This window comes from Nannobrachium achirus, assembly GCF_963921795.1.
Source record: "Nannobrachium achirus genome assembly, chromosome: 9".
NCBI classification, from domain to species: Eukaryota; Metazoa; Chordata; class Actinopteri; order Myctophiformes; family Myctophidae; genus Nannobrachium; species Nannobrachium achirus.
The window spans coordinates 8,229,414-8,255,877 of record NC_137818.1 but is presented as its reverse complement, the minus strand read 5'-3'; the positions used below and the strand labels follow the sequence as shown (position 1 = coordinate 8,255,877).

At 41.9% G+C, this 26,464-nt stretch overlaps 1 long non-coding RNA gene across 1 annotated transcript; it reads left to right on the top strand.

The window, feature by feature from the left end:
• Positions 1–227: 227 nt before the first annotated feature.
• On the top strand, positions 228–23,078 carry LOC308291391. Its single transcript, XR_013962331.1, has 5 exons — positions 228–366; positions 2,024–2,104; positions 6,612–6,700; positions 13,110–13,201; positions 21,586–23,078. It is a non-coding gene; the product is annotated as an uncharacterized lncRNA (long non-coding RNA).
• The last annotated feature ends 3,386 nt before the right edge of the window (positions 23,079–26,464 follow it).

Below are 26,464 nucleotides of genomic sequence, written 5' to 3'. Positions count from 1 at the left end.
CAATTTTAAACATTACAGTAATGTTACAAAATAAGCCATAAAATCGCAATATGTCTGTGACCTTAAGCTAGATGCAGAATAGACAAACATCTAATCTTTGCCTCTACGTCATCGTCTCAAGCCAATCACAGACCGGAACTCCACGGGGATTTAGGGGGCTTGACCGGCTTGACCAATCGCACGGCTGCTATAAGACTGGGGGACACCGCCCCCTCTTCCTGCTTTCTTCATCCTGAAGCGCTTGAGAGAGTACTGCTAACGGAACACAGAAAGCAATTGCTGCTACTTGCTAACGACTCCATTTGGTTTACATTGACATTGTCACACTTTTTTTGCATCTTTTTCCCCGCAGGACCTAACACTCAGGTAAGTTTTACTTTCCGTAACCTGATCCTTTGTTTGTTTATACGACACTGTTGTGTGTTTAAGCTAACGTTAGCTGCAAAGCTAACGGCAATGTGAGCTAACTCGCAATTGCTTTGTGGACGTGCAAACGAAGCTAGCGTTAGCGTTAGCTGCAAAGCTAACGGCAATGTGAGCTAACTCGCAATGGCTTTGTGGACGTGCAAACGAAGCTAGCGTTAGCTCAGCTTACTAATAGTTGGTACTATATCGCTGTATATGCGCGTTCTCGCCCATGGCTGTATGGAAAGTTGTTAACTTGTAGAGGGGAAAAAGAGCAGGCTAAGTACAGACAGAAAGGTCAAGTTTATTAAGTATTGACGAATCAAGTGTGTGTGTGTGTGTGTGTGTGTGTGTGTGTGTGTGTGTGATTTAACCACTTAATGTCTAAGTCTAAAAAACGGGCACACTGCAGCACAATGCATTATACACATTTTAAAATGGCATTTACAAATATTTGAAGAATATTTGTGGTGCCATGGCATTGGTCAGAAGGCTCATTAGTCAGAAAGCTCATTAGTCAGAATCTGGTGATGTTAACCTGGTGGAAAATACTATGCCTAAACCTAACCTCAGTAAAACCATGCATAAACCTAACCCAAACCATAACCTCAGTAAAACTATGCCTAAACCGAACCCAAACCTCAGTAAAACTATGCCTAAATCTAACCCAAACTCTAACCCTAACCTCAGTAACTAGGCCTAAACCTAACCCTAAAACCTAACCCTAACTCAATTCTGACTAATGACATTTCTGACTTATGGGCAGTCCCCATATTTGTTGCATAATGCTTTGATATTTTTAAAGCATGCAAACATTACTCCAGTATGCAACTACATTATATTGTTTAGATCAGGGGTCTTCAACAGGGGGTCCGGGACCCCTAGGGGGTCCTCAGAGTTACTACAGGGGGACCTCCAAATCTTTGTGTGATAGAATCTTTTTTTCTCCTTTTTTATATTAACCACTTGAACCCTAATGTCCATATTCTGAGAACTTTAGCAAATAAATAGCAGATCTACAAGCTCCACAATTGTGAGCTTGTAGATCAGCTATTTTAGCAAAGAGGTTTGGTTTAGAGGGGAAAAAGAGCAGGCTAAGTACAGAGAGAAAGGTCAAGTTTATTAAGTATTGACGGATCAAGTGGTTGAATATCTGAAAACACAAATTGACATGAATCCAAAATACACTGACATCCGTGCTGTCAAACGATGACACTATAATATATGGAATCTATGATAAGGTTGTGGGGGTCCCTGCTTCATCTCTCTCTCAACTAAGGGGTCCTTGGCCTGAAAACGTTGAAGACCCCTGGTTTAGATTGATGCTAGGTAGTTTGCCTGGCAGTGGGATCATGAGTTTCTTGATGCACTAGGCTGTCTCAGCATTCTATAAACAGTATGTCATTACCTTTTTAATTGTACATTTCTATCAAGCATATCTGCTAAATGCCCAAATTGTTATTCTAAATAACTACTTCAAATGTAACTGAGGAACTTGACACTATGACACATGTGCATAAGAATGGATGTGTCCATATGTAAATCAATAATATATGTATTATAGTTTAACTTTGTTTCTGAAATTCAGTTTTTTTTCATACTTTTTAATTATTTTCAGCTGTGCCTGGTGTTCCATTCCTTTGGTGGCCTGGACACAGCTGTTGTTGACGGCCGGACCATCCCAGACTGACACTGCGAGGTTTGTAACTTGACCAACCTGACACACGCAAATCACAGTAACAGCAATCTCCCTGTCTCTGCAGATGAACTATAACATCCATGACAAATGTGCATAACTGTGTGTTTTAGTATTTAGACTAAGAGTATGGTTTCCCTTAACTTTACCATGGAAGGGTTGGCCTCATGCGGCACTTTTTGAGCTTGTAGATCTGCTATTTTGGACATGCAAATTGCACATGAATCGAGCTTGTAAATATTCAAGCAGACAAAGCATTACTGTTCAAGCAGTCGCTTAAAAACACATTTTGAAAGTAAATGGTTGATTCCGGAATTATTTTGAATTTGTACCGCTGGCAAATACATCTGCATTAGCCTACTTACTGTTCAAGCAGACATTTGAGCAAATGGTGGTCTCCGCCAGGCCTAAAGCCATGGCCCAGAATATGTTTTCACCATCTCCATCCATGTGTTTGTAAGTTTGTAAATTGCAAGCGTGATCGAGCCCATATATGGGCACGACAGCACATTGTCGACTATCTATGGGCATAAAAGGGATATCACGCCAGAGCGTGATGTCAGAGCAACAAACACATAGAACCACACACAAACCCATAGAACCATAGATTGTAAAAAAAAAATTACTGACTGACACAAGGTGCAACAATTCTCATGGTCATACTGCGACCTTCGATCGCAATTATTAGTTAAATTTTAAACTCATTATATAGACTGATGTGATCATAGTTTTAGGTCCCCAGTTTATACCCTGCCTGTGGTCTTAAGTGTTGAGGGGTTGTTGAACAACATACACAATCCCAAACTGTTAAGTGTAGAGGTTGTTGTTTGACACCCAAGTCTCTGTGATCACAGAATCAAGTTTTTCTGGAGGGTCCAGTGATGTTACTAGGTATTCAATGTAATGTGTCCCGGGAGCCACAGGTGGTCATTCAAATGGGTCCCAGAAAAGGTTTGAGTCCTCAAAAAAATGTGTTTGAGCGCTGTGAGCTTGTAGATCAGCTATTTTCAAAATGTTTATCTTATCTCATATTTATTTTGCAATGGCTAATGTTTGAACTTAGAACTAGGATTTCTAAATACACTAGGCTACAGACACCCATTTAATTATATTTATATCACTGGGACCCCAATTTATGTTAAATGTTAATATACTAGAGTACAAATGGAACAGGTTCATTTGGTTCCCTTCATTTACTGAGTTACAAACCCATAACGTTTCCAAAAGATTCCCTTTTACTTTGCCTATTAGCAATATAAAACATTTTTTATATTCAGCAATGTCAGTAATGGTAATATTGTCTGCGTTGCGAGCTTGTAGATCGGCTATTTTTGGTGAAGAGAGTAGTTGTATGGAAAAATAACTTGTGGATCGGCTATTTTGGGTGAAGAGAGTTGTTGTATGGAAAGATAACTCAAGTCAGCCTCTGTTGCACTGTACACTTGTAAACAGTTTGATGCTTTGAGCTTTGTAAAACACAACACCTTGTTGGAGGAGATTGTGGTACAATAAGCATAGTTCCCTGGTTGCTGCAATCTGTAGACTTTATTTTTCAATAACGGCGGAGCCTAGGAGGCAGAGACAAGCACAGACAAGGGCTACGTCTTCATTAGCCTGAAACATGACGGACGCGACCGTTCATATCGCACGATGCGTCCAGTCTCCAGTGATCCCGACTGTGGTTGTCTGCTGCAAAATCTCTGCAGATTTGTCTGACTGTCGTGTTGTACTAGCTTAGCTCTAGTCAAGTGTAGCCGCATCTCGCCCTGCTGTCACTGCTGTGCTTTGTGCATTGACTGCATTCGCTTCCTGATTTGTATCCTTAACCTACAGAGTGCACCGAGGCTCAAACATCACCGCATTAATCGCACCTTAACTTTGACAGGCTTAGAAAAATCATATTTTGATGATCATGACGGGCCGCACAGACATGCGGAAAGGGACGCATGCGGCCCGCGGGTTGAGTAGCACAGATGTAGAACATGGTTTCCCAACTCCGGCCTAATGGAACGCTTTTTGAGCTTGTAGATCTGCTATTTTGGACATGTGACCTGTAGTATGAATTGAGCTTGTATGTAGACAACAACTGGCTGCTGTCATAAGTCAGCATTGCAATTCAAACAGACTTTATAATGGACTTTATAATGAAATGGTAAATCATTGGTTCTTGCATTATTATGAGTTGCACTATTACTGTACACACACACACACACACACACACACACACACACACACACACACACACACACACACACACACTAGCAAATGGTTGTCTCTGCCAGGCCAAAAGCCATGGCCCAGAATATTCTGGTTCAAAATAACCAATTTCAGATGTACAGTAACTATGTAAATGTGGCAAATGGAAATTGTCTCGTGGTCCATTTCGGTGTCAATGTTTAAGCAGCCATTACCAATACATACAGTATATTCTATGTCACTTCACCCATTTAGGCTTAAGGTTGATTCTAAAATCGCCTTGTAAATCCCGACTTGAGTTTTCAGGGGATCTAAATTGAATCATACATGTATATCACCATAAGCTGATAGTATGTAGAGCATGGTTTCCCTTTAATTGATCATGGAAATGTTGTCTGACAATTCTGGGCTAATGCAAGGCTTTTTGAGCTTGTAGATCTGTTATTTCCGACATTTGACCTGTAGTATGAATTAGTGAGCGACCGATGTGGCCTTATTTGGGCATATCGGTTTATATCGGTATCTGTGAAATTTCCCGCCAATATAAAAATAAATAAATAAAAACCTGGCCTCTGTGGACTGGTGAATGGAAGTGGCAATGACATATTTTGTCCAGCAGAGGGCACCATTCCTTCACGTGTGTGTGTGTGTGTGTGTGTGTGTGTGTGTGTGTGTGTGTGTGTGTGTGTGTGTGTGTGTGTGTGTGTGTGTGTGTGTGTGTGTGTGTGTGTGTGTGTGTGTGTGTGTGTGTGTGTGTGTGTGTGTGGGGGCTGTGGCTGGTATTTGGCATGAGGAACACTGGTTCAAGGTTTAAGTGTAACCACTTAATGTGAGCTTGTAGATCTGCTATTTCCCAAATATCTGGCAGACTGCAGCCATGTGATTGTGTGAGTGAGAGAGAGAGATGCTGGTATTTGGCATGAGGAACACTGGTTCAAGGTTTAAGTGTAACCACTTAATGTGAGCTTGTAGATCTGCTATTTCCCAAATATCTGGCAGACTGCAGCCATGTGATAAAAACGCATTATACCTACTCATTTTAAAATGGCAGGTACAGATATTTGGTCAATATTTGTATATTATATAATACTAGTGTAATTTTTAAAGTCTATATTTTTTATTTGTTGTTTGCCTGGGATCATAGTTTTTAGAAGCACTACTGTCACTCAGCATTCTTTAAACAGCATGTGTTTACCTTGCTAATTGTACATGAATCTGCTTAATGCCTAAATCAGGGGTCTTCAACGTTTTCAGGCCAAGGTCCTCCTAGTTGAAAGAGTGATGAAGCAGGAACCCCCCACAACCTGTTCATAGATTCCATATAGTTTCATTGTTTGACAGCACAATGAAACAAAGTGTATTTTGGATTCATGTCAATTTGTTTTCAAATATTTAACCACTTGAACTGTCAATACTTGATGACTTTTTACTAGTCTGTACGTCTGCTCTTTGTCCCCTCTACACCAAACCTCTTTGCTGGAAATAGCCGATCTACAACCTCACAACGCCTCGCGCTGCGAGGCATTCTGAGCTATTTTTGGCTAAAGTTCTCAGAATATGGACTCTAGGGTTAAAAAAAAAGTGTTAGATCTCACACAAAGATTTGGAGGACCCCCTGTTGTAACTCTGAGGACCCCCTAGGGGTCCCGGACCCCCTGTTGAAGACCCCTGGCCTAATTTGTAATTCAACCGTACCTCAAGTCTCTCCGAGTCCGCCCCTCCTCACACCCATTTGTTGCTGTGTCTTGGTGGGACACTCCATCCACTGGTAGTGGACATTTTAATTCAGTTGCTCGTATTGTTATTATGTGTGTTCAATTCTAATTTCAAACTTAGTTTCAGTAAAATGGAGCTGCTCAGTGGCAGTATAGTGACTCGGCATGTTTTTATGTTTTTATTCTTCTTCAAAAATTATGTTTTAGCAAATTCAACATAAAAAGGCAGAACCAGGGTGGGACAAGGCACATAGAGCCTGCTTTTTTTCTCCTTTTCTATATAAACCACTTTAACCCTAGCGTCCATATTCTGAGAACTTTAGCCAAAAATAGCAGACCTCACAACGTCTCGCACTGCGAGGCGTTGTGAGCTTGTAGATTGGTTATTTTTTATTTTATTTTTAAAAAGGCAGAACAAGATACATAGAGCCTGCTGGTTGGTCAGTCGGGACCAACCAGAAGGCTAACAAAGGGTGAATTGTTAATAACTATTTAAAATATTTAAGTACACATGTGCACAATGGATTTCAGTGTGTAAATCAATAATGCATGTATCTTCAGTTGGGTCTAAAATACAGTCTTTTTTGAATTATTTTCAGCTGTGACCCGACGACAGATTCTTCTGTTCTTTTGGTGGACACGGCTGTTGTTGACGGACCGACCTTCCCAGACTGACTGACACTGCAAGGTTTGTTTTAACTGACACACGCAAATCAAATAGTTTCAGATGTAACAGTGATCTCCATTCATGTCTCTGAAGATCAACTATAACATCCATGAGAAATGTGCATGGCAGTGGATTTTTGTATTTGCTGACAACTGCAGGCTCATGCAACACATTTTGATCTTGTAGATCTGCTATTTTGGACATGGGACCCGCTGTATGAATAAAAAAAGCTAGAACTGTAAACATGCAGTCATTGCTGCTGACCCCCACACTTGATGGCTAACCAGCTGGTAAATTAACCGTTAATGACATCCCAAGTAGATGCAGAGGACTAATTTAATGTACTAGAGCAGGAGTCTTCAACAGGGGGTCCGGCCGGGACCCCTAGGGGGTCCTCAGAGTTACTACAGGGGGGCCGCCAAATCTTTGTGTGATAGGATTAACCACTTAAACCCTAGCATCCCTATTATAGTAGAACATTAGCCAAAAATAGCAGATCTACTAGCTAAGCAGACTCAGCAGTACTGTTCAAGCAGACATTTACAAACACATTTTGAAAGTAAATGGATGATTCCATACTTATTTTGAGTTTGTACCACTGGCAAATACATCTACATTAGCCTACTTAGTAGTATACTTCACCCATTTAGGACTGAGGTTGATTCTAAAAATACTGTGTAAATCCTGACCCAAGTTTTCAGGGGATCTAAATTGACCCATACATATATACAGTACTGTATATCACTATTGGCTGATAGTGGTTCTCATGGTGCTCATCCCTAAGAGTCAAAACGAAATGTCATGTCTGTAATTCCAAATGCTTTTAGGGGTGGGGTCTCCCCAGTTCAATGAGAGGTGTAGTGATTTTTCAAAACAGCTATTTCACCATATTTATCTGTGGTGCAGGGTCAAACTGAATTGACTAGCACTTAGGCTTGTCAGCATGTGGGGTCCCCATTTCAAATATGATTAGTCTGGGGGGGCGTGGCTTGAAAAATTTGAAAGCTACAGTTCAATTGTAATACCTTTATATAGACTGATGTCATAGTTTTAGGTCCCCAGTCTATACCCTGCCTGTGGTCGCTGTGTTGAGGGGTCGCTGAACGAACACATTCCCAAACTGCTGAGTGCACTCCGTTAGCTAGGATGTGTAGATGCAGAGATACACATTTGGTTTGTTGAGGTTTGTTGTTTGACACCTAAGTGATTACAGAATCAAGTTTTTCTGGAGGGTCTACTAAATGAATAACAATTGGGGTTGACACCAGAATGTATGTCCTCGATGCCATTACAATTCTGAAGATACATTTTCTATATTATTTTAGCACACACTTTATTGTCTCCACCAGGCCAAAGGCATGTCTGAGAATATGATTTGCACCTTGTTTCTGTCTGTTTCTGTCTGTGAGCAGCGAAACTGACCACACACACACTCCCTGGATGACAGGGCAGAACCTCTCCCCCACATCTTTCACATATGCCTGGCATAGTGCTACCATGTCCAAACATCACGCATATCGTTACACAGTACCTCTATATCACTAGTGGCCAACTTCGATGATGGCAATATTTCTCCACTCACTCCAGACGGCCACATTGCATATGCTGTCGGCCAGAAACGTATTTTTTAACTTGAATGTAAATGAATGACCTGCTTCACGTCAAGTAGCAAAAATAGCTATCTAAAAGCTAAAAAAAGAATTGTTACGTGATCTCTTGCCATATGATGAAAATATTTGTTTGGGAAATTATTGAACTTTTGATTTCTATAGTTGTTGTAAAATGACAAAATTGTAATTAACCCCAAATGTGACGTAAAAACTTTCCATGCGCATAATGGATTTTAGTATGTAAACCATTAATTGCCGTTAGGTCGCAGTTACTATCAAAACCTCCACCGGCTGTCAGTCAGTATTTCTAAAGTCATGTCATCAACATGGATCTGTCCCAAATCCCCGTATTCCCTCCTGATTGGCTACGACTGCCTTCTAAAGTTTGTGTATGCGAAGTGACAGTTGCTTATCTGGCATAGTGCTACCAGGAGGTGCTTTTTACAGTACTCCTACAGATGTTGTCCAAACATCACGCATATCGTTACACAGTACCTCTATAGTAGGAGAGGCCAACTTTGTTATTGGAGAAGGCCGCAATTTTTCACCACTCACTCCTGAAGGCCACATTGCATATACTGTCGGCATGAAACCTCTTATCTCTGGATTTTAACTTTGTAAATGAACCTGCTTCATGTCAAGAAGCAAAAACAGACGATCTACAAGCTCTAAACATGTCTCCCTGCCTGCCTTGCTATTTTCCAAAAAAAAAATAAAAAATGCCACACGTGATATCTCTTGCCTTATGATGAAAATATTTGGGAAATTATTGAACTTTTGATTTCTATAGTTGAACATTTTAATTAATCCCAAATGTGACGGACAAACTTTCCACATGTGCATAATGGATTTTAGTATGTAAACCATTAATTGCACCGTCAGGTCGCAGTTAGTATGAAAACCACCACTGCCTGTCAGTCAGTCTGTCCGTCCTGTTACACTTTTCCCCTACTCATTTCTCTGCCACCGTTCCATGGTGACGGGGACTAAATTTAACCATTAATTGCGACTGTCAGTTAGCAGTTACCATCAAAACCTCCACCGGCTGTCAGGCAGTCACGTCACGTGATGTCACACTTTTGCCCTACTCATATCTCCACCACCATTGCCCCCATCCATGCCAAACTTTGCACACACACTCCTTGGCTGCCAAACCACAACCCCTCATTTCTCACATGCCCCTCTTCTAGCGCCACCATGAGGCCGACTTGTAAGACACATTTTTGGACACTGCTCCTAAAGATTTTGCCCTAAAATCACGCAAAGCGGTACACAGTATCTCTACAATCATGTCATTAAAATACATCTGTTCCATCTAGCGCCACCATCTGGCCAATTAAAAAAAAAAAAAAAAACATTTTTGGACACTGCTCCCACAAATTTTGCCCTAAAATCACAAAACAATACTAAAAGTACAAAATGTCAACGCAACAGCCCTACTATACGGTTTCACCCACAACTACAAAAATCGGTACACACCTGTGTCATGTCTGGACTCACAAAAAAGTCTCTTGGCGCCATGTCCGAAACCAAACAGGAAGTAAGCCATTTTGACTAATTAGTGGCGTTTTGGCGCATTTTTGGCCGTTTTCACGGGTCGCACTTTAACGAACTCCTCCTATGGGGTTAATCGGATCAACTTCACATTCGCTCGGCATACTCAAGACACCTTAACGATGAAAAGTTGCTCGAATCGTGAGTTTTCGTAAAACAGCGTGCCCGTGGCGAAGGATCAAACTTCCTTCGCCAAACAGGAAGTGCCCTTCGCCAAACAGGAAGTGCCTCTATCTTATGAACCGTTTGTCGTACAGACGTGTGGCTGGTGTCATATGACTTGATTAAGAGTCCTTAACCTTAATTGGTGCTTCCTTTGCCAAACAGGAAGTGCCCCTCGCCAAACAGGAAGTGCCTCTATATATCATGAATCGTTTGTCGTATAGACACGCATGTAGCGTCATATGACTTGATTAAGAGTCCTTAATAACATTAATTGGTGCTTCCTTCGCCAAACAGGAAGTGCCCTTTGCCAAACAGGAAGTGCCTCTATATCTCATGAACCGTTTGTCATACAGACGCGTGGATGGCATCATATGACTTGATTAAGAGTCCTTAACCTTAATTGGTGCTTCCTTCCCCAAACAGGAAGTGCCCTTCACCAAACAGGAAATACCTCTATATCTTATGAACAGTTTGTCGTACAGACGCGTGGGTGGCGTCATATCACATGATTAAGAGTCCTTAACCTTAACTGGTTCTTTCTTCGCCAAACAGGAAGTGCCCCTCACCAAACAGGAAGTGCCTCTATATCTCATGAACCGTTTGTCGTACAGAGGCGTGGGTGGCGTTATATGACATGATTAAGAGTCCTTAACCTTAATTGGTGCTTCCTTCGCCAAACAGGAAGGGCCCCCCGCCAAACAGGAAGTGCCTCTATATCTCATGAACCGTTTGTCGTACAGACGCGTGGGTGGCGTCATATCACATGATTAAGAGTCCTTAACCTTAACTGGTTCTTTTTTCGCCAAACAGGAAGTGCCCCTCACCAAACAGGAAGTGCCTCTATATCTCATCAACCGTTCGTCGTACAAACTTGTGGTGTCATTTGACTTGTTTCAATGTCCTTGTCCTTAATTGGTGTCATTTAGCTCCGCCCCCTCTTCTGATTGGTCGATACTTGATTATTCCTTTTTTGTCTTACAAACCTGTGGGTGGTGTCACATGATAAAAAGTCCCTGTTCTTAATTGGTTTAACTTGCCACACCACTTCTTCTGATTGGTTGAAACTTGATTTTTCCATTTGGCTATAACTCATCAACCATTTGTCGTACTAACTTGTGGGTCGTGTCATTTGACTAGTTTCAGAATTCTTCACCTTTAAGTGGTTTAACTTGGCCCCGTCCCCTCTTCTGATAGGTTGAAACTTGATTGTCAAGGGTTTGTCGTACAAACTTATGGGTGATGCCATTTGACTTAATTGTCCTTATTTAGGGTAACTTAGCCCCGCCCCCTCTTCTGATTGGTCGACAGTTGATAGTCCCTATTTGCTATATCTTTCAATGGTTTGTGATAAGTGTAATAGCGCAATAAGTGTAATAGTGTAATAAGTGAAATAGTGTAATATAGGCAGGTCTAAGCCTACAATCTTTCGATAAAAGGGTGTACCAAACTTTTCTCAGTTGATACTAATGTATTTTCCCCTGTAGAATCCATTTCTGCCATGTACATTTTGTATTGTGCATAATTAACGAGATAATTAGCATTTTGACTCAAATATGCTAATTATCTCATTAACTATGCATGATACAAAAATGTACATGGCAGAAATGGATTCGACAGGAAAAAAACATTAGAATCAACTGAGAAAAGTTTGGTAAACCCTTTTATTTAATTTTCTATGATTTTTTTTCCCCAGTTCTTTCTGCCCATGTGTCAAATTATTTGTAACATGGGTGGCAATGACAGGACAAACCCTATTTAAAAAATGATAAGAGTTTACCAAACTCTTCTCAATTGATTCTTATGTATTCTTTCCTGTAGAATCCATTTCTGTCATGTACATTTTTGTATTGTGCATAATTAATGAGATAATTAGCATATTTGACACATGGGCGGAAATAACACGGCAAACCCTATAACAATTTAATTAAACGGTTTACCAAACTTTTCTCAGTTGATCCTTAGGTATTTTTTCTTGTAGAATCCATTTCTGCCATGTATATTTTTGTATTGTGCATATTTAATAAGATAATTAGCATATTTGACACATCGGTGGAAATATTTGTATAACTAGAAAATACATTTTCTAAGAAGTTTTAAGTGTTCCTGCAGCTCGCTAAATGTGTGCAAACATTTTTTTTGCATTAACTTTTGTTAGCATTAGCATGTACTAGCATTAGCATGTATTGGCATTAGCATTTGTTAGCATTACCATTTGTTAGCATTAGCATTAACTCATACAGTGCCAAACGACTTTTAGATCAACTTTCTCACTCTGGACCTCCCTGCCAGACGACTTAAATCGACTTTGACTTAGAAAATATATATATTTTTTGGACCCCATTAAATCTAGTAAACATGATTTCAATCACGATTTTGCATGTTCCACCCCCATACAACCCCATCTTTATACAGGGCAGCAATCTTTGTTTACATAACATGTAAAACATAATGGCTATTATCTCAAGAATGCCTGAACGGATTTCAAATCTTTTTTTTGTTTGAAAGCTGTGAACAGCCTGCACAAACATGGTGCATGATCTGTGCATGGGCGTGCATGATCTGTGCACTATAAATTACATGGAAGTCTATGGAGAGGGCTGGCAGGGAGAACCGAAGGAATGAATATTAAATTGGCAGTAACTGAGTTAACATTTGTTAACATTTGATAGCATTCGCATTTGTAAGCATTAGCATTTGTTAGCATTTGTTAGCATTAGCATTTATTAGCATTAACATTTGTTAACATTAGCATATGTTAGTATTAGCATATGTTAGTATTAGCATGTGTTAGCATTAGCATTTGTTAGCATTAGCATTTGTTATCATTTGCTAAGATAACCTTTATATCATTTTTATTTAAAAATAGGTTTATTTTGATCAAATGTAAATATTCTGTGGCCTAAATACATAATTATGTCTGCCTATTGCCAGTTTAAGAAACACAGGATAAGATTATTATACAAATATTTCCACCGATGTGTCAAATATGCTTGTGTATGCTACGTTACGGTCGCTTTTCTCCCGATTAGGGAGACTTGTTGGTACATGTATGTTCAGTTTAACTCTGTATCTAAAATATTGTATTTTTAAATTATTTACAGCTGTGGCTTGTGGGCTCTTCCATTCTGCGGCTGGACATCTGGACACGGCTGCAATTGACCAACCGACCTTCCCAGAGTGACACTACTACAAGGTTAGTTTAACACACACACACACACACACACACAAGCACACACACACACACACACACACACACACACACACACACACACACACACACACACACACACACACACACAGTAAGTTGATTAGTGATGCTTAGTATATTGTGATTAGTCTACATATTTGAAGGTTTTTCTTTTGCTAAAGAGTGAACATTTTACATTCAAGTCAAGACCTAGAACGTTGACATCATGCCGAGAAAAAAACAAAGATCGATCCATATGAGTAAAGTGTGGGCTGATAGGAAATGTAAAACATCACCAAATGGTTGCGCTGAGGAGGATGAAGATAAGCGAGAAACGATTAGTCCAGCCTTGGAGCCTCAGCTACAGGCACAGTCTGATGTTGAAGAAAAAGGCAACATTGACGAGGACATGGAACTTTCTCATGATGACCCTGTACAACAACCATGCGAGGACATGGAACTCTCCGACAATGACCCCGACAATTACCCTGTACAACAACCATGCATCGCGCCACCCTCTGTGATATCTGTGCAAGCATCCAAAAGCCAGAATCATCGTTCATTTTCCTTAATGTCACAGAATCGTCAGTGTACATGCATGGCTCTGACATTTATGGCTCACCTAAATGAAGGTCTGGACCTGAAGACGGATGATCTTGACAAGATATTGGACAAGGGTGACGGTCTGTATAAAAGAACAATAGAAAAAATAAAACGGCAAGGACAATTTAGGAGCGAACATTTATCTATGGAGGAAACGCCACTCACTGTGGAAACCCAACACAATAGGTACTCTGTCCAAAGACAGAACATCGAAATGGGCTATATGAGAGATCAGGGAGAGCCTCACCGACAACATTGGTGGTTGAATCTTAAGGAAAGACTTCAGTGTCTGTCACAAAATGTCAAATTTGCTCTCCTTACAGTATCACCGTACACCATTGCTGTGTTTAGAGACGGTTCTGGAAGATATGGACTGTTTGACTCTCATGACAGAAGTGTTGATGGCCTACCTTTGCCTCAATGGAAGGGAGGAAAAGCTGTAATGTTGACCTTCACTCGCTTAGAAGATCTCATTGCTCAGATTGACACGCTAAATGACTTCTTGCATTCGTCACGCATTGACCACATGCAGTTTGACTTCATGCCAGTGACATTTGAACACACAAGTGCTCTGTCACCACGTCCGTCAACTATGCACATGCATCCTGTCAACCTGCATCAAAAAGAGCCTGTTGATCTGACTATCAAGGATGAATCTGACACTGGTCATCCAACCACCAAACATTCTTTGCAGGTAGGCTATGAACCATCCCCAATAGTGATGTCAAACACAACACCTGATAGGGCCAGAAAAGTGAATAAAGAACGTAGACGGAGAATGATGAGAAGGGAAAGAGAGGCTCAGCCAAAACCTAGGTCTCAGAGGAAGGCCTATATGCAGAAATACATGGCCATGAGAAGCATAAGAGAGAGAACATTCAGGGAACAGCAAAAAAAATTCAAGAAAGCATATGGCAACAAGAGGTACAGGGAAGATGAGGAATTCAGAGAGCAGCATCAGGTCAAGATGAAGGGATATTGCAACAAGAAGTACAGGGAAGATGAGGTGTTTAGAGGGAAGAAGAAGGCAGATCGCAACAGAAGGTTCAATGAAGATGTTGAGTACAGGGAAAAGGTCAGGAAACACATGAAGTTTTACATGGACCACAAATGCAAAACGGACATGTATTTCAAGTTGCGCCGCCGTGTCCGCGCTGCATTGAAAGTTAAACGTAGGTACAATGTGTTGTGTCAAGTCCAGCTCAGACTGAGACATGACGAAAAGGAAAGGGAAGCTGAAGCTGCTGCTAGAGCTGCTGCTAGAGCTGCTGCAAAACAGAAAAGGTTAGAAGAAATCGCCATAGCCACTTTCCAGAAAGACATAGAAGATGGCCCGACTTATGTGTGCACAACGTGCCATCGGGCGCTTTTCTCGGAACAAGTTTATCGTTGCCATCGGTCCGACTTCACACAAAACCGAGACCTGGTTGCTGCCTGCTTGACAGGCAAATACGTCCATTCGTGTGACGATCAATGTGGAGGCCCGCAAGACTGCACTGTCCCCGAAGAAAGGCGTCACGAGTGGATATGCAAGTGCTGTCGGGACACCCTGAAAGCTGGTAGAATGCCAGCTTTGGCTGTCGCAAACAATTTAGAGCTAGCACCCATTCCCCCAGAGCTCAGCAACCTGAATGTTCTGGAAAGGCAAATCCTAGCTTTGCACATACCGTTTGCCAAGATTCTCACACTCCCTAAAGGCAAACAGGGGGCTGTACATGGTGCTGTGGTGTGTGTGCCATCACAGATGCAAACCACCATAAACGCCTTACCGAGAAGGCTCGGCTCATCCGGATTGTACCGAATGAAGCTAAAGCGGAGTTTGCGGCACAAAGGCCATTATTTGTTTCACACTGTCAATATGAGGAATGTTATACTGGGCGCGAGGACACTCAACCAGATTAACCCAAACTACAGAGACATCCCAATCAGAGACGATGATGACGATGTGGAGGGCCAGGTTGAAAACCTGCCCACAGACGAAGTCATGGACAGTTGTGATGAGGCCGAAATGATGGAAGTAGCGGAGTCTACTGAAGCTCTCGACGCATCGCGGGCAGTGGATCAAGATCCCCCCAGTGCTGAAGATGAGCAAGATGCGCTGAGACCTGGACATGGCCTAGACAGTTGCTTGGAGGCAGATGACATAGGACAAGAATTGATGACCTATGGAGATGGCATATTTAGCATTGCCCCCGCCGAAGGCAACAGGCCTGTCAGCTACAGCACTGTCCCTAACCTCGAAGCAAAGGCCTTCCCTACTTTGTTTCCAACTGGAGCAAACACGTTGGACGTGAAGAGAAGGATCCCACTGTCCCCAAGCCGTTACTTTAACACAAGACTTTTCAGTGTTGACGGTCGGTTCGCTAAAGACCAAAGCTTTCTCTTCTTTGCACATTGTGTCTCAGAGACACACATTGCGAAAAACACCATCTCATTTCAGTTAAAGAAAGGAAAACCTTTAACCAAGGATGGTCGCAGGATCACCAACAAGATGTTGCAAGACAAGGCTGAAGTCGAGAGACTGGTCAGAAACAAAGACGCAACACGATTCATGTCACCAATTAGAGGGACTCCAGCTTACTGGCACAAGACATTGTTGGACTTGTTTGCCATGGTCCGTCAGTTAGGCCCACCCACCTTCTTTTTGACCATAAGTGCGGCTGAGTTCAGATGGCCAGAGGTCATCAGGGCAATAAAAGCACAGCAAGGTCAGATCGTGGATTTTGAAAAGTTGGACTGGAATGAGAAATGCGACATTCTCAGAAGCAACGCAGTCACAACTATGCGAATGTTTGACAAGCGAGTTCGTTCCGCTTACACAAACTTGGTGCGTTCAGAAGCTCTACCATTAGGACGCGTCATCGACTGCTTCCATCGTATAGAGTTTCAGGCCAGAGGGTCCCCGCACCTCCATGGATTAATGTGGGTCGACGGCGCCCCCGTCCTTGGCGTTGACTCAGAGGAGAAGATCTGCGAGTTTGCAGACCGCTACATTTCGTGCCAGCTGCCTGATCCGGACGAAGATCCTGTGCTTTACCAAATTGTCCTACAGGTTCAGATGCACAGCCGAAACCATACAAAGTCCTGTAGGAAAGGTAGGAGGACATGCAGGTTTGGATTTCCAAAGCCACCAGTGGACAAAACCTGCATAATAAACCCAAAGGCGGTTGATCCAACTGGAAATGACTGTGGCACAGAAGATGAAAGCGAAGCAAACAAAGACATGGATGAAGGCGCAAACCAAAGCGCACCAAAGGCAAAGCGTGCCGAAGGCATTGGCAAAAAACAGACGGCAAGAGCAGAAGCTGCTATGGCGAAACTCAAACCAATTTTCGACCTGCTGCTGGACTCTGCGTCAGGAGTGACAGATCTGCCGGACTTGCTGGCAAAGTGCAATATGACCAGCGAAGAGTACGACAGCTGTCTTGAAGACATGAGGAAGAACCGCGTGCTCCTCATGAAGCGCGGGGTGAAGGACTGCTTTGTGAACAACTACAACCCAGTTTTCCTGAAGGCCTGGAATGCTAACATGGATATCCAGTTTGTTCTGGATCACCATATCGCAATCACATACATGCTCTCCTACATATCCAAGGCAGAACATGAGATGGGGGAACTTCTGAAACAGGTAGTAGTTGGCATCGATCCGACGAAAGTCACCGAGAGGGATGCCATGAACCAACTCGTTCAAACCTATGTGAAAAACAGGCAGGTTAGCTCTCAGGAGGCAGTGGCCAGGACTTGCAGCATGCCGTTGAAGAAATGCTCCCGTGATGTCATCTTCCTCCCGACGGATGACGATGCAATGAAAATGAGTCTCCCCCTCGCTGCGCTGAAGAAAAGACCAGACGACTCGGACCAAGTGTGGATGAAGGGATATCTGGACAAGTACAACGCCAGGCCCAAAACACCAGAGTTTGACAACATGTGTCTAGCAGACTTTGCATCCAAGTACAGGGTGGTGTACGGCCAACAAGCAAAACCCGAAAGTTGCGTGAAGTTGTCTGACAACATGGGAACCATTAAGAAGCGCCAGGGCAAGGATGCAGTTGTCAGATATGCAAAATTCTCGGAAAAGAAGGAGCCAGAGAAATTCTATGGCAACTTGCTTAAAGTCTACCTGCCTCATCGCTATCAATCGACCCTCAAAACCGAAACGTTCCCCACATACCAGGAATTCTACGAGTCCGCGTGTGTGAGATTGCCCGGAACAGACGAGATTTGGCCCGCGAAAACGATTGTTGCTGAGAACAAGAAGAGGTTCGAAAAGTACAGTCAAGCGGTGGAAGAGGCCGTGGAGGAGTTCTGGAAAAATGGCCCAGTTGAAAATGCCTGGGCCAACATTGCTCCAGAAAACGAGCTGGATCGCATGGAATGTCTTGCCGAACAAGACGAGGATCCGCTGGACGTGGAAGAACGAGATGATGTGCCAGAGTTCAGCAATCGTGAGGTGGGTACAATTCCTGCACATAGAGTAGTAGCCCCGCAAATGAGCCTGGATTATCTGCGTACAATGTGTCAAAACCTCAACCAGACACAAGCTTCCGTGTTTCACTCTGTACGTGACTGGTGCTTTCAGAGCATACTTGAGCAGAACCCCGAACCGTTCCTCTTCTTTGTCACTGGGGGTGCTGGAACTGGCAAATCACACCTGATAAGGTGCATCTTCGGTGAGGCAACAAGGATTCTCCGTCGACTCCCCAGACTGTATGAAGACGCAGATGCATCCATGCCCATGGTGTTGCTGTCTGCGTTTACAGGAACTGCAGCGTACAACATCGGGGGTAACACACTGCACTCCCTGTTGAAGTTGCCCAGAAGCCTCAACCCACCCTACAAAGGGCTGGGAAACAGTTTGGATGATGTGAGGGCAAAGCTGGGAAATGCGGAGATCATCGTCATCGATGAGATCTCGATGGTTTCAAAGCAATTGTTTACCTACGTTCACTGGAGACTGCAAGAGATCAAAGGCAGTAAGAAACCCTTCGGTGGCATGTCGGTACTTGCAGTAGGTGACTTTTACCAGCTCCCTCCAACGGCAAGCGGAAAACCGCTATGCGTGCCAGAAGAAGGCAAACCGGATCTTCTGCGTGAACACTTTGAGATGGTCACGTTGACAGAAATCATGCGACAGAAGGATGACGTGCCCTATGCACAACTTCTGAATAGGTTGAGAGTCAAGGACAAGAGGGAACGGCTGAGCGATGCAGACAGAGCACTCCTTGGTGAGAGACTGACTGACGATCAACATTGTCCTAAGGATGTTTTGCACATCTTCGCAACCAACCCTCAGGTTGAAAAACACAACACGGACACTTTGTCTCTGCTACACACTCACATCGTTGACATACCCGCAGAAGACTACGAGAGAGACGACATTAGTCACCGCATGACTCGACGCTCAAAACCCAAGAAAGGTAAAGAGTACAAGGATCTTGAGGACAACTTGCAAATTGCAGAAGGCGCCCCTGTCATGATCACTAGGAACATAGACGTGGAGGATGGCCTTGTAAACGGCACATTTGGCAAGATTGATGGTGTTGACATGCGGGTCGACAGGGACGGAACTACAGTAACCAAGCTTTGGCTGGTGCTAGACAAGCCTGAAGCAGGACTGAAGTACCGAAGAACTACGCCTGGCGCCACACAGGTGTACGTCGAGAGGATGGAGGAAAACCTGAGTAACCACAAAGTGATTCGCAGGCAATTTCCCATCAAGCTGGCATATGCTTGCACGTCTCACAAAGTCCAAGGGAAGACTACACAATCCGCAGTGGTTTCCTTGAAAGCGGTCTTCCTACCAGGCATGGCCTACGTTGCCCTCAGTAGGACAACGACACTGCAAGGATTGCACATCATTGACTTTGATGAGAAGAAAATCTGGGCTGATCCTGAAATCACAGCTGCCCTGGAGTCCATGAAGACTGCGTCTCTGGACAGTGTCATGCCACTGTTGAAGTTTCGAGAGACGACGGCCCAAGCCCAAACTTTGACGATTGTCCACCACAACACTCAAAGTCTACCGGCTCACATTCAGGACCTCAAACGACACCACGAACTGACACTTTCAGATGTCCTGTGCTTGACAGAAACGCATCTCACTGGCTCCTTTGTGGCTGACAGTCTGCAATTGGACGGCTACACCATGTTCAGCCGCAACAGACACGTGTCATATGCAAAGCTACCTGAACGTGCAGAACAGAACGGCGGTGGCGTCGCTGTGTATGTGAGGGACCATTTCCAGGCTAGTGAAAAGCGTTACCTTCACAATGTGACAAACCTTGAGTTTGTGGCAGTAAAGATCGAGTCCCCTGTCAAGCTTCTGATCGCTGCGGTGTACAGACCACCACATTATGGTAACCCATTTATGGAGAACCTGAAGGCGCTTCTGGACTCCTTGGAAGTTATGGATCACCAGCCCATCGTAGTCTGTGGAGACTTCAACGAAGACCTACTGAACGGTTTTCCTGGGCCCATAACAAGGCTTCTAGAGTCCAGAGGATATGCACAACTCATCAAGGAGGCCACCACAGAAAAGAACACGCTGTTGGATCACATGTACATCTCAAGACCACAGCAATGTCTACAGTCTGGAGTGCTACGTACATACTACAGCTATCACAATCCTGTGTATTGCGTATTGTCCACCGAAGATGACTAGTGCATAGACTGCAGGACGTGCTTGCAAACACTGGCAGCACGCAGACCTACTTTTCTACAAGCTCAACGCGTCGCGGGCTTGCAGATCGGCTATATTCCTGATGCAGAAACCTCCAGGAGTAAAGAAGTTCAGGAACGCTTGGCTTCACAATAAAAGCATCGTGTCGGGCCTCTGATGTCACTAAAATGTTCATAACTAGGGTTAGGGCCAATCCTTTGTGAATAGACTGTTCTATAGGTTTTCTTCTCATGGAAACGCTTTGGGTTGGTTTTAAATGTAAAATATATATAACTACATTTTAAATGTAAAATATATATAACTCCACTTAAAATCGCACAATGACACTTGAACTTACGGTGATATCTGCCCAAAGGTGGACACCAGAGATGCTATGGGGGATATGGATGAACTTTGTTCATCAACACACTCCTGGCAGGCTCTAGTCCCACAAAGGTCAAATCAGACCAGTAATACATTACAATGCACAAGATGCAGCACTTACTGGTACACATAGCCCTCAAATAATGGAAATCGATTTCCCAAAACTCAAATCTGATTTGACCTACTCACCTAAACACCAACCAACCAACCCATTGCTTTCTGTGATTGTGTACTAATCTACATTATGTGATTGTTGTGTACTAATCTACATTATGTATTGTTTGTTTAATCAATGTACAACTTTGACCATTGTAATGTTGCATGTGCTATATCAATAAAATCTTGAGTTGCGAGTACATTTCTTATTGTGGCCTTGTTATACACGTGTTATGTCTTTAACACTTTTCTGCTTTACAGGGGTCAATTCTAATTTCTGTTTCTTCATTTGATAACTTTATTTCAGTCATGTCATGTTGATCTACATTATGTAATGTTTGTTTAATCAATGTACAACCTTGACCATTGTAATGTTACATGTACTATATCAATAAAAGGTTGAGTTGCGAGTACATTTCTTATTGTGGCCTTGTTATACACTTGTTATGTCTTTAACACTTTTCTGCTTTACAGGGGTAAATTCTAATTTCTGTTTCTTCATTTGAATACTTTATTTCAGTCATGTCATGTTGATTGTGAACCGTCTGCATTGGTTAAATATACTAACACTTTTTTCCCTGTTTTTCAGATGCCGTTGAGTGATTCTACAGTGCTAACAGATGTTTGAATTGTTCTGCCTTTAACCTTTTTCTACTTTTCAGGAATGTTCTTTGAAAATAATATGTCTTTGTTCATTTAATTTTTGCTCTGGCTCATGGACATGTGGTACTGAATTTATATAAGCTCACATAGAATGACATTATTGGCCATCCCTAAATTGGATAACAAAAACATGGACTAACCATCTCTAACCAAATGCCACGTTGGATTTTATACTGCCTGTTCATGACCCATCTTATATTTGCATGTGCATATTGATCATTTCAACCCACTGTTTTTAGGCCTGCAACACCTATTTAGACTAAATTAGTTAATCAATTACAGAATGTTAGTTACTAGTTCAATATCTTAAATTTACTCAAGTTAGAAATAAATATTTACAGTGGTGGTAAAAGTACTCAAATGTTTGCCTTAAAAGTAGATAGAAATAGTCTTCTACAAGTAAATGTTCAGTATTCCAAATTTATTTGATTAAACATACAAAAGTATTGGCATCATAATGTACAGAAAATAGCAAACGTCTAAAATATACATGCAAAATATAACACTTCACAGGTTTCAAATGCAAACAGCAAAATGGCAGATCTACAAGCTCACAACACATAGCTTTGCAATGTTTCCTGAGATTGTAGAACGGCTATTTTCAAATAGTCAACATTTAATTAGGAATGAAGTAATGTTTTGTGTTAATATTTGAAAAGAAAATGGTAACTAAACAATACCTAAATTTGTTCATCAGTTGCAGAATGTTAGTTATTATTTAAATAGATTTTTCAGGAGCTTGCTTGATCGCCGTTGAGGGGTCGGTGAACCATTTTTCCCCCTGCACTCTGAAATTGGCAGAAATAGGAGGCAAGGGTTTTTCGCTTCACCCTGGAAAATCTAAAATAGGTAATGAAGGGTTAAAATGTTTATTTATTTATTTTGCAGTTTTGGTAACTACTACAAATGTTTAGCTTGCATAAATGTGTAGAAAAACTGTTAAAAGTATTGTAGATACCATTTTCAAATGGCAAATAGTCAAAATGTAATAAAACATGTAGTGGTTAATGTATTATGTTAATAATCAAAATGTTTACATAGCAAATAGTCAAAGTTTAATTAGAAATGTAGTGGTTAATGTATTATGTTAGTAATCAACATTTGTAAAGTATAATATAATGTTTGCTAAGATGTAGTAGAGTAAAAGTAAAAAAATAAATAAAACAAATTGAACATATCCAGTACAGCTGAGGTTTAAAGCCAAGCACTTGAGTATATTTTGTAAGACTTTCCACCACTTTAGTTTTGACAATAACAGTACTAATAATTTAGCATAACATAAAAATCTTACAATTTAACCATAACATTGTTAAATTTAATCATAACCACTAACCATTGATTATAATAGCACAAATATTTATGGTGTTGCATAAAGTAAAGGTACTAATAACAGTTTGTTAATAAACATTTTAAACTATATCTGCTACTGTGTTTGTGTCTCTTCTTTTTACCATGTGTTTGAAAAGTGAATCTGTTTTGAAAGTTAATCTATATATTTGGTAATCTATTTAGTCTGACATTTACTATGAATACAGATGTGTTTTGGATTTTTGAGTTACTATCCACAATCAGAATAGTTATTCACCACTTGAACAAAAAGTGATTCTTTTGAATAAATGTAACATCCATTAATACACAAGCCCATGAACATTCAGTTTAAAGGTGTGTTAACCTCCAATTATTCTTGGCTCTACAATCTGGTGTTATAATTTATTTTACATGGTTCCACATAACTGTTTGATCCTTGCAAGAGTCAAAACTTGTATTGATGGTGTCCTGACTAATCCATGCTCTCTGAATGGACCTCAATCCCTGCTGGATGGACTTCAATCCGTGTACTGTGTGCAAGATGGTGACGCGATCAACAAGGATCCAACTTCTCTGATAAAGTTGTCACAATGTAGCCTGAACAATAGTTTTGCATTGTCATTTTGACACCATTCAATAATGTGCCTGACATGCTGAGCAGTATCGATCATACAGCATACAAATAGTATGGCTTCAACACAGCTACTAAACTCTTTGACATGTTTCAACATTGGCTCTACTTCTATTATAAAGTGAGACGTTCCCAAGTGCAATACAGGGTATTTTATATCTATTCTCAGCCCAGGAAAATAAAAGGTGATACATCTTAGTCATAATTAAAGTGTATATAAGTGTGGGGAAAGCATAGCCCTATATTGACAGGCTTCCACCACCTTTTTGTAATGGTCACTCAGTCAGTGTGCCATGTCAAGATAGATTTTAATGACATGCCATCAAACATTCATATTTAGATTTGCAGGACATTGTTAGGACGATGATTAGACTACATTAATCCACCTCTCTCCCAATGCCCCCCAGCCAGAGTTCAGAGTTTTAATGAATGTAGAATTGTATGCAGATTATGTACTGGTCATCTAAGGTTGCTGACCCCTGCTCTAAACAAAGTATTTTCAACATCACGCAATATCAAATCATATTGTGCTAATCTCACAAGATTAAGGTTCAAAAAGGTTGCTTTGATAAGAATGTATTTTGATATCTATTACACCAACTGTTCCACTGAACTACTGCACAAGATAAACCATTTTCCTGGGGTCCCGCCAGCACACCCCGTGACTCGCGTCAAGGTGAGTCAGGCAACCACACTCGCAATTTCCCAAATTGCACATTTTCTAGTGTTTAATCGCTCCAGGCGATTAAACACATTCGGCGCGCTTCACCGCCCACAGTTTTTGCACCACACACTCGCACCATATGTCAAATCGACCGGCTTCATCGGGAATAGTGTGCTATTACTTTTCTAAGAGATAGGTTGTATAGTTTAATTGATATTAATTTATTAGTATCCCATTATAAGTCAATGGGGAAAATTAATTCACTAATATTCTCCCATTCCAGTATTTTTCTCTCAGAAATGGTAAGGCCTACAGTTACAACACTTGGAGGGAAGGTTCATAATAACTACAAGGATTTATTAAAAAATAATTACATCAGTCAGCCTCATGGTGGTGCTATAACAGTCCACTTTACGTTTCGGCCTGTAACTCTTGAACCGTAGGTCGGAAAATTAAAATTATTTTTTCCCTGGATTCCTTGGGTCATGACGCATCTCCGCATATAGGCCACGCCCATTTGCGTCAGGATAGATTTTCCGCCATTTTGAATTTTCTTCAAAACACACTTTTTGCTCCTTTTCCCACATATTTTCTCCAAATGTCACAAAAATCGGTACAGTTGATCTCTGGACCCATGCGATAAACATATTCAAGCGATATTTCGCTAGTCCATACCGTTCGTCCGTAACAGGCTTCCAAATTTAGCGGGAGGGGCCCGTTTCGCAAAAATCAGCCATAAATCACAAACGAAACATCCAGTCAACACAAAATATTAACCACAAGTCGCGGGTGGGATATTCAACAAATCCCCAAAAGCATTTCCACTTCGACCCATAGGGGGCGCCACAAACGCGCAAAACGTAACCGTTTCATGCCAAAACGCGTTTTTCAGGGGGAACGACCCTCTCAAAACGAAACACAAACGATCTCGGGAGCGACGCGACAACGTAATCGCCTTGCGGAACTCGTGGGAGGAGCCTATTTCTTAAAAACAAGAAACCATATCCTTACTTCAGGAACGCAGGATCCGACCGGCACCTTTTCTAATCGCGCGTCGCGCGGCCCCAACGCTATCCGTCCCGACGTCGTCTCCCTCGGACCCCCGCGTTTTGCTCGGGATCCCGGCGGCGCATCCCCGCGACTCGCGCCGGGGCGGGGCAGGCAACCACACTCGCAATTTCCCAAATTGCACATTTTCTAGTTAGTGTGGTTGCCCTTACAGGGCAACACACTATAGTTCTAGGGAAACTTTATTTATTTCTTTCTAGATAAACTTTTTTTCGGCGCGTTTCACGGCCCACAGTTTTTTCGCCACACACTCGCGCCATATGTCAAATCGACCGGCTTCATCGGGAATCGAGTGCTATTATTGCGATAAGAGAAAAGTTGTATCGTTTAATTGATATGAATTTATTAGTGAATTAATTTCCCCCATTGACTTATAATGGGAATAGCAAAAACTCACATTCAATTATTTTCTCTCTCTTAAACCATAGGGTCTAAAGTTTCAAAACTTGGAGAGGAGATTCATAATAATTTTAAGAATTAATTAAAAAATAATTACATCATTCGGCCACATGGTGGCGCTTTAACACCCCACTTTACGTTTTGCCCTATAACTCTTGAACCGTAGGTCGGAAAATTAAAATTATTTTTTCCCTGGATTCCTTGGGTCATGACGCATCTCCCCATATAGGCCACGCCCATTTGCGTCAGGATAGATTTTCCGCCATTTTGAATTTTCTTCAAAACACACTTTTTGCTCCTTTTCCCACATATTTTCTCCAAACGTCACAAAAATCGGTACACAAGATCTCTGAACCCACGCGATAAACATAACCAAGCGATATTTCGATAGTCCATACCGTTCGTCCGGAACACGCTTCCGAAGTTAGCGAGAGGGGCCCGTTTTGCCAAAAATAGCCATAAATCATAAACGAAACATCCAGTCAACACCAAATTTTAACCACAATTCGGGGATGGTATACTCAACGATTCATCAAAAGCATTTCCACTTCGACCCATAGGGGGCGCCACAAACGTGCAAAACGTAACCGTTTCATGCCAAAACGTGTTTTTCAGGATGAACGACCTCTCAAAACGAAACACAAACAATCTTGGTAGAGACGTGACAACGTAATCGCCTTGTGAAATGTGTGGGAGGAGCCTATTTCTTAAGGCGAGACACTACAGGTGAATAGG